Genomic DNA, 9,901 nt, shown 5'->3' with positions numbered 1-9,901 from the left:
ATAACTTATATAATTAGAAAGAATCGTTCGGTCGGATGCGAAAGAGCTGGTCGTCGCGGATCGAGTGTAGTCGATGAGAAGCGTAACTGTATGCCACGGGTATCATTCGTACTAATGAGTGTAAAGTTGGATAAGAAAAGGCTTCGTCATTTATATCTGAGTCGATTTCTAGCTTAATGCCTACTACTGAACAACGCAACCTGCGTTGTATGTACGTTATTTAAGAATCATATCGAATATCTGTATTTCTGATAAATTTGATGAATATTTGAGTAAATGACAGCCTTCTCGAATTGACGATTTAGTTGATCACAAGAAACAGGAATTGCTACATATTTATTAACAATCGTATATATTGTATACATATATTTATTAAAAGATTCCATCTAAGGCGCAACAATATATAATTATAAAGTCTACATAACTTGTTTAGATTTTGCGCAATTTATTAAATATAATTATTTTTCATATTTTGACGTGAAGCATTTAAAAATGGGCTAAATATAGAAATCGTGTACTAGACATTTTAAATTACGACATATTTTTCAATTGCATGTTGACTTTCTGTTAAGTGATTTTAAATGGCACGTATGCCACTTGATTTATCGGTGCTTGACGTTTGTTTGAATTCCGCACATAACAAAAATCACATACACGAAATTATCACATACACGAATCGCAAAATTGTATCGATAATAATTCCACAATTGCACTGTCTTTCAACTTGCGTTCCATGATAGGCAAGCAGGCAGGCAGGCAGGCAGGCAGGCAGGCAGGCAGGCAGGCAGGCAGGCAGGCAGGCAGGTCCCTACCTGGAAACAGGTAACTACTTATTGTCACCTCTAACGAGGCTGCGGCAAAAACTGAGCTATTCGCAGGTGGGAATGCTGCCAGGTTATGAAAGTATCAATTACTTGCTACGTTCAGTTCCCTAATGAGGGAAAAAGAACCACAGATTACGAGGATCTGCGAGAGTCGCGCCATAGTTGGGGTCCTTAGATCCGTTTCGATTTTTTTTTCCAAAATTCCGTTTGCAGACATCGAGAAGCGTGATAAAATGTATTGCAATTTTTCAACTTGCACGTTTCGCAATTTATCTGATATCTGATTTTATCCTGTCATTCTTCCCTTGTGGTACATGAGTGTCTAAACAAAATAAGATCTCTGTTATATTCGATAATCTGCGGAAATCCGGGCATGATTTTCATATAGAATTATAAGCAATATAAAAATTTTTATAGAACTTTATCTCAATCGATCTACGTAGGTACATAGCATGAACCCTCGAGTTTGAAAACCATAGAAGGCAGGATTCGTTGTCGTATCCAGTGACGTCATTCATTTTTCTGGTGTCCCATTGTTCACAGACAAGCGTGTATCGCTAGACGAAGAAGAAGGCGAGCAAGAGTCATTGCAGTTCGAACAGCAGACCGGTAGGTTCCTGCGGAGGAAGGCGGTAGGTTGGAACATGATTCCTGCGTTGGTCGCAAACTAATCATTCAATAATACTATCGGTATTGGTAATAGTTAATAGAAGTTGTTAACAGAGAACGCGTGATATAATTTTTGTTCTGTAAATTATAATATATAGAAGATTATTTATTTCATATTTAAATGGTCACGCGGTACCTTAGCACTTCCGCAGTGTTAGGCGAGACGAAAAAGCTAACATTTCCATTGAATATTCTTCTACGATTCCTATTTAAAGGTCATTGGAAAGTTCTGGGATTCGGCACGCGTCTCTGATCCAGAATCGACAGAGACCATGACCATGGTAGCGATGATGTCATCGTCATCGGGGACTTTCTCTTCCGCGAACTTTCGTACGCGGGCGGTATCTCTCCGTGAGCATGGAGGTGTAGCGCGGCTCGGAGAGCCTTTCCATTCATGAATTCAGCTTGTCTTCAGAGAGGTGGGAATAGTTCAATAGTGTGTAGGAGATAAGAGAGAGCATCACGTGAGTGTGCAGATCGAGGATATGCAGATTTCAATCACGTGCAACGTACTTTACGATAAAGCTAATTCTAATGCTTTCCCTGTTAATATCTCTGCTCCAAATGTGGTCGGGACAATTGAAGTACGGGATTATTTGTCGATTATTTATCGATATATGACTTATTGACATGTCTTATTGATGCGCCAAAGAAGTGAGTCATTGTACTTGCGCGAGGCTTTACGATGTCTAGCTGATAAGAGTGCCAGTGCATTGACAAATAATGAGTCAACGTTTTAATTGCGGACGGCATTTACGATCTAGTCTTCAGCTAGCAGCCGAATTAATCTTGCGGTAATATACGCTAGTTTTCGCCTGTTTTACGCGCGGTATCAATTTGTTGCAACGAAGGCTTACCGAACCCTTTGTAGGACTACAGGATTGGAAGGTGTCGACTCTTTCTCTCGCGAATGAACTCTCAAAAATACTTACATATCTAATCGTAAGTGAAAAACCGGTCGGAGCGCGGACCGCGGAACGAGCAATAACGTGTCGAGGTATATGGAACACGTGGGTCCTCTTGAGTGCGACTTAAAGTAAGAAATAATTCTCAGTGTTCTCTCGGTGACTGCACAAATACACGTCCGATACATCCTTCATTCGCGACATATGGAAGTGTTATGGATGGTAGAGTTTTATGATGACAGAACATTATCGGTACAAGCACGGTGGTCGCTGGTTTCGAGTGTCTTAAGCCGCTTAATTTTTTTTTCGATTATATCGAATGCCAGCCGGGTATCAGCCGTCATCCAACATTCTCGATACCTAATGGCTCGTATTAATCGACTGGTGCAACGATTATCTGCGTCACCGGTCGAAAGTTAACCAAGGCACCGATTACGTTGACTGAATTAGGTCGCCCGCGGCTGCAATTAATAACGAGATGACACGTCCATTAGCCGAGAGCCGATGCCGGTCTGTCTGAATGTCCTGCTGACAAACTTCCACCCCGTATGCATATGTCTTCATAAATATTCCACGGTTGCGTATTACGAGGGCAGGGTGAAATATATATCTTGAAATACTTTGCTGCATTGCGTGATCTATTTTATTAACGAATAATCCTTGAAAGTGCATATCTGATACCAAGAACTCGGAAATATTTTAATAATTAAAACAATTCTTGACAAATCTACGTATAAAAGATTTATGACCGTTTTCACTAACGTCGTTTAACTTGAACCTTAGTTCAATTCACCTCTTGTCTCTTTCTAATGGACTCCCTTTAGAAACAGACAAAGAGTGAAGCTTATTACAATAAGAAGTTTTATCGCGGCTATACTTTTAATTGGCAGGAAGTATTTCGTCCTACGTAACGTTAATTAACGTGAGTGTGTTCTACACTTCGCGACAATAGAACAACGTAATTGACGATCAAGAAGGTGTCTTAGGAATCGGTCGAAAAGATCACCTCCGTCGAATTCTCTTTCGCCTACTATATAGAACGCGAGTAATCTCGCAATTTCACACTTTCTCGTCATAGTACGAGACAAACGTGTGCTAAAAATAGAAGGAAATTAACGCCGTCTCTGCAGAGCAGAGGTTGCAAGCATCCCTCATTGTATACTTCGAGTGGCTTGCATGAACGAGCGACTCGTCACGTATCGCTGAAACGTTCTTGCGTCATCGTCAATACGACGTCACGATGACGTCGCGACGACGGTGTATGACAGCGTCTAAATATTTGCCCGCGATCGAATTGGACCTTCCGGGAAGAGATCCACGCGCACCCACCTCGTATATCGCCATAATTGGAAGAGGATCGACCGGAAGCAGTATGACACAGTTGTGCATGTACGTCTGTCGTTTCCGACTTTTCGCGCAAGACGCAAATTATCGTTTATCCGACGATCTAGGAAATCCCCGGCTTTGTGTGCATAACGAAGAAATCTGTTAGCAATGTTCTAACTGTTTATATAATTTGAGAACTCATCCTTCACGTCATCTAACTTCAAACACCGACTTGCATTAATACTTTGATATTCTAATGTGTATGAATCATAATTACAATATTTCAATTTTTACCCCGGTCATACTTTATTTCCAATTGAGAAAAATTTTTTTCTATAATAAAATCCACGTAGATTTGATAAGTAAGAAACCATTTTTATTTGTGTGTAATACGATTATTTGATACGCAATTCCTCGCGCGTCAATGACGATCGGCATTGCAATGTAAAATTCATGGATCACAGTTGTACATGTCGCGCGATGTTTTCGTTCGAGCTGATTTCGTGATAAGATGCGGACGAGGATAAACTTTCCTATTGCCGATGGCACGTTCAAATGCGTCGGCGAACGTAAAGTCCGCGATCAAGGCTATAATGGTTGCATTTAGATGTGCATAAGTCACTCGTAAAACTAGTCGGCGCTGTATCGTCGCCGTGACTGCATAAGAAATCTCGACGGCGATGCCTTCGTGAGGCACACGCTCTTGCGAGCCTTTTACGAGATCGATAAAGCGATGGATGGCAACGCGTGCGCGCGCGCTCACGCTGCGGAACGAATTAATTCTAGTCGCGCCGGCACCCGCAGACTGGTTGCGATACACCAGCGGTCTTGGCAGTACACTTGACAGTAGCCGCGATCCTTCACGATCTTCACAATTGATCGGAGCTTCCGTGAGACTCCTCTTCAATACAACGGGCCGATTCTCCGCGAGGTAGAATACGAGTCATATGGGCGCAGGGGCGCATGGCGCATTCGTGTGCAGATAATGCCGCAAAATTTACGACCGGATATAGATATAGCGTACATTTATCCATTAATGCTCGAGATGTTCTTTGCAATAAAAGTAAGACACCGATACAATCTTTTGGCATATTTTTTGCGCGTATAGGTAATAGGTTTTTTTTTACAGTGAAATGTGATAAAACATAAAATATAATGCATATCAAATAAGAAGAAAAAGCTTGATTATTATGTTGAATAAACCGCTAATATAACATTAAAGAATTTACGCCTGTGTATTTGACACAATGTTTAACGACAGAAATAAATTAGGTAACGAATTCTATATTGATATTACCCAATTACGGTATTCTGTATAGACTTTCACAGTACCTTGCATGATTTTCGAATATATAGGGATCTCGGTCGTATCTGCGGCTTATTTCAATGAATTTTTGCAGTAACTGACGTCGCGTATCGGTATCGGTGTGACCAGGTCACCGACATTTTCGCAAATGCATTATGATAATTTTGAAATAACGAATTTATAATTTGCACAAATGATACATGATGGTTGCGGCCCTGCAAATTATACGGCATGGCAAAACAATTTCTGTCTGTCATTTTCCCGCGCTCACCGCTCCGCGCGCGGTGGACCCCGCGCGTTTTTTGCACTAATCGTCGAAATTATCCTCGTGAGAAAATCGCGAAAAACGCCGCGCTCTCGCCCTCCCTTTGCCGGCCTGGGTCTTTTTCTTTCTCCTTGACGACTCCTTTTCATCCTTATCTCAGTACCGCCGTTATGAGAGCGAATACGCATAATGATACGTCATTTCGCGGGGATTCCTGCTCGTCTTGTTACTCATCGTTTATTGGTGCAAATATTACAGACACCGGATACAAAGCGACGGTAATGACTTTGGCCAGGAATGTTGATGACACGAAGATAACGTTTGTTTTCACAAGATGCTGGGCCCCTCCCTGATGTTATCTTCGCAATCTGTTCTTTTGTCTCTATCTTAATTGCACGATCGCTGCACGTTGCCTACCGCGTTACTTCGATGATTAGTCTCTCGCTGACTGACAATGAAACAACCGCTGCGTGTTCGTTCTAGGCTCCAAACGAGAGTAAGATGGCACCAAACGTCAAAGCTTGATACACACACACACACACACACACACAAGTTCGTTACTTTTATTTTGGGGGCAGGGCGGGTTTTCGTGTTGCTGTTGCACGTTTTTTCGTTTCCTCCGCGGGTGTGGGCCGGCTGTAATTATATAGGGCCCGCCGGCCGACGAGAGCCGACTCCCACTTAAACATTGCGAGTATTAAATATTAATATATACGTATTTAAATAAACCTGCAATGGAAGACCGTCTCTCCAGCGGCGGATCTAATCTCCGGCCGCTGAGCATCACCGCCGCGCCGCCGCATCTTGAGATCTCCTCGCAGAGTTCGTATAAGCGGATATATGTATATGCGTTATACGCGGTATATTTGCACCTTTTCTCGTCTCACAGGCATCGTGCCCGTTGCTCGTAGAAGCGACATTAGGTTTACGTTTCTTTCGTCGGGAGTTTTACATTTTTATTACACGGGACGGGATTTTGTGGCAAGCATGTTAAATAACGACGATAAAGAATGCGTGGCATATTCTTTGAAACTTTCAAGGTAGGCGGATATGCACCAGACGATAATAACGAACAAATGAACTGGAGATACGCGTATTGTGAAAAGAAAATGACGCGTATCGTTTGCGACATATTCTTTTCGAATTCGAAGGTACACGTTTTATGTGAAAAAAAATCAACTAGTCATCCTTCGAGAGGACGATTGCACGCGATGTTGGGCACGAAAATTGCGTTCTCCAGTGACGTTCTAGGAAAGACTGATGGTCTCCATGGAATGACGTGCAATCGTGAACAATAAGCGAAATAATTGCATTATGCAATGAACTCGAGATCTTTATATCTAAGGATTTCCCCTATTCTCGCTGCTTAGCTTAGAAATAGACAACGTCGTTTAGTTTTCAATGTCCTGTGACGTCAACAACGTCTTATTAAATCCTATTAAACCATAATATCCTATAATACGTTATAGGATATTTGTGATACATTGTACTTAAAACTTTCGCAATTACATCTAGTTAGTTTGTACAGTTATTCTTTAATGCGATCGTTAAGCTACTTTTTATCGACTGAATATGAATAGGATAACAACATTACAGCTCAGTACGTATTTAAATTGTGAGATAAACTGAAAAATATTACACACGTTCGTAATGCATTGTTGATACTTGATTAATGAAGAAATGACTTTGTTTTTTTTTGCTTCCTTATGGAGGAAGCTTTGTTTTCGTAAAAAAAAATTTTTTTTTAGTTGCTTTTGCCAATGTGTTCAGAATGTTCTAAAACGTCGAAAATTGCTATTTTAAAAAATATCGGTATGTGTGTATGTTTGTGTGTAATATGTGTGTATGTCTGTGCCAAATTTATCGAAATTTCTATAACTCCAGAACTGATCAACCAAATCTTAACGAATTGTATATGAAATAGGGGTAGAAAAGACTGAAGAATATAATAGAATTAATAAAAATTGCTAATAATCAAGGGGTTCTTTTTTAATAAAATTTTGAATTTTTGCAGAAATGTTTGTTTATGCTTTAATTTCCGCAAATTTGCAGATATCGATCTATTTCTAATTTTATTATATTTTTCAATTTTTTCTACCCCTATATTTCATATATAATTCTTTATGATTTGGTTGATTAGACTCAGCTTTATACGTGATCAAAGGTCCCTAATTTTTAGAAAAATGTTTGTAATTGTAATAGCTTTAACTTCTGTAAATTTTAAGATATCGGTTTATTTTTAATTTTGTTATATTCTTCAGTCTTCTCTATTTCTATTTTATATAGTTCTTTAATGCCGGTATTCATAGTCGGGTCTTATATTCAAGTTAAAAACGAGATGCAAGTACTAGTTGCTCTAACTTCGCAAATATTGAGATATTGGGCTGCTTTTTTTTTTTTTTTTTTTAATCAATAGAGTATCATTCAAGGAAGGTCGGTATTGAATTTGGCGATGATTGGTAAAGGGGTTTTTTGCGAGTAGAAACTTTTGCTCACAAAGCTTCCTCTACGAGGAAGCCAAAACGAATAGAGGAAGCTTTGTGAGCAAAGGTTTCTACTTGCACATCTAAAAACTATGAGGAAGCAATGTGTAGGTTTCTACTTGCACACTTTTACTTCTTTCATTACTGACGACCGATCGAATAATAGCTGTAATTATACTAACGTCGCGTCAAGATTTATCTCCAGGCGCGTTTCAAGTCGCGGTTAAATCCATATGATGTCAGCACTTCGATCTCTATCCTCATCGCGCATTTAACGCTGAATGAGGTTGTCTGATTCCAAGTCTATATCGAATACGAAGATATAATAATTAATGTAAACAGAACGTGAGCGATCGAACACCGGCATTTAGCGCTGAATGCATGGCGGAAATGTAAGATCTTAATATTTAGTTGGATGAGTGTGCGGCTGATTAATAACATAGGATTTCTCCTGGTCAACGGCCGTACGTTGCGACTCGTTCATAAGGAAGAAACGGAAACGTAAAGTCAGCTGGCGGATAATCGGAGAAAGCTGATCGGGAAATTTGCTACAATCATAATTGGCACACTGGTGTTTTCTTCTACTGCAACCGAACACTCGCAGGCACGACTAGCAACAAGAATGAACTTAATAACAGTAATTGATAGTAAATGACACGCTGCCCGATTCGATCGAGGACTATTGATTTTCTATCTAGATGCAATTGGTATTCTTGCAATCGGTAGAATGTATCTATTGGATTATCGAACGCTCGACATGATTGTTAATCGTGTTTCGGACTGAACGACTGATGCCGAACACTATTATTGCTCTACAAATACGAAGTAATAATGCGTAATGATTGTCAATGCAGACAAATCACTCTCTTATTTACCGAATAACGAGAAATACAAATTTCTCTCGTAAATATTGCAACATGAAAAAATGCCAAAGTATATTCAATAACTGTAAATACAAATCTTTATATGAACTCTCGGAGGCAGAGAAAGAGAGACTATATTTCGATTTGTTAATCAAAATATATAAATTCAAGCACAGCATAAATATGACTTTATTCTAGAGAAAAAGTTATAGTACATTACAAATATTTTAATATATAAGTACTATAATCCTTAGAGAATATATTAATAATAATAGATATATAAAAATAGTTTCTCATTTATATAATGTGATTTAAAAGTGATTAATATACTCTGATAAATAAACTGGTCGCTTTCTATCTGTCGTTCGACATAAATTTCACGGTAGAAGAGGAAGCAAGAATGTAGTTTACAACTCCGTAACATCTGGCGAATATAGTCAACATATTTATGAGCGGCTACCTCGGTATTCCGAGTACCCTTTCGTCGAAGATGACGGCCGTAGGAGGTGACGTTGATACGCGGATCCTATGGTATACATCCGCATAAATGTTTCCAGCCATGCAAGCTGGACGGCTGACCAAAAGTGAAAATCTGGAACCACCTACAATCCCGGTAACCTCCTCGCCATTGCCATCGCGAGAATTCATAGTGGCGAACGATCGTGAAACGCGAACCGCTGCGTGTCGCTGAAAGTATGCGGCCTGGTGAAGCAAGGTAGTAGCGTTGATACAGAGATATGTAAATTAAGGTCGGCGCAGCGGAGTATATAACAGAATGGAAGGAGAAGAGAGGATGCGAAAGCGCTACGCGCGAATCGCTAGGTGCCTTTTTGGCGCGCGCAAGGACTAAAGGATGAGCTCGGATAAGCGCGCACTTTATTACCAGGACGCGCCCACACGACCTTATTAACCTGCTAACCGTGACGTCACGTCATTAAAATATTTCCTCCCTTGCTAGGTAATTCCGTTCCATGTTCCACGGTCTCCAGCTAGCCGCGACGATAACGTATTAATTTAGTGCCCTGAAAATACGCATTCCCCGTGCATTAATTTTTTTTGACTCTATAAAGCAATATTTACATCTTAAACCTTAAACTATTATATCTATATTTTAAACTGTGACTTTATGATTTTAGATTCCACCGGTACCGTGTAAGAAACGTAACATTAAAGAGATTGATGTAATCATCTAAATAAGAACAAATTAGAAAATTATAAAAATTTATTAATAAATAGCTTCGAATGCAATATGCACGACTC

At 39.8% G+C, this 9,901-nt stretch overlaps 1 long non-coding RNA gene across 1 annotated transcript; it reads right to left on the bottom strand.

The window, feature by feature from the left end:
• Nucleotides 1-612: 612 nt before the first annotated feature.
• Nucleotides 613-1,725, bottom strand: LOC143895779 (uncharacterized). Its single transcript, XR_013256464.1, has 3 exons — nucleotides 1,630-1,725; nucleotides 915-1,441; nucleotides 613-812 (listed from the first exon to the last, which is right to left on the bottom strand). It is a non-coding gene; the product is annotated as an uncharacterized LOC143895779 (long non-coding RNA).
• Nucleotides 1,726-9,901: the final 8,176 nt, after the last annotated feature.

The sequence above is a fragment of the Temnothorax americanus genome, unplaced genomic scaffold (genome assembly GCF_048541705.1).
Source record: "Temnothorax americanus isolate GAGA-0224 unplaced genomic scaffold, ASM4854170v1 Scaffold17, whole genome shotgun sequence".
In the NCBI taxonomy this organism is placed as follows: domain Eukaryota; kingdom Metazoa; phylum Arthropoda; class Insecta; order Hymenoptera; family Formicidae; genus Temnothorax; species Temnothorax americanus.
Note: the sequence above shows the minus strand (reverse complement) of the source record. Positions and strands in the feature narration are given on the sequence as shown.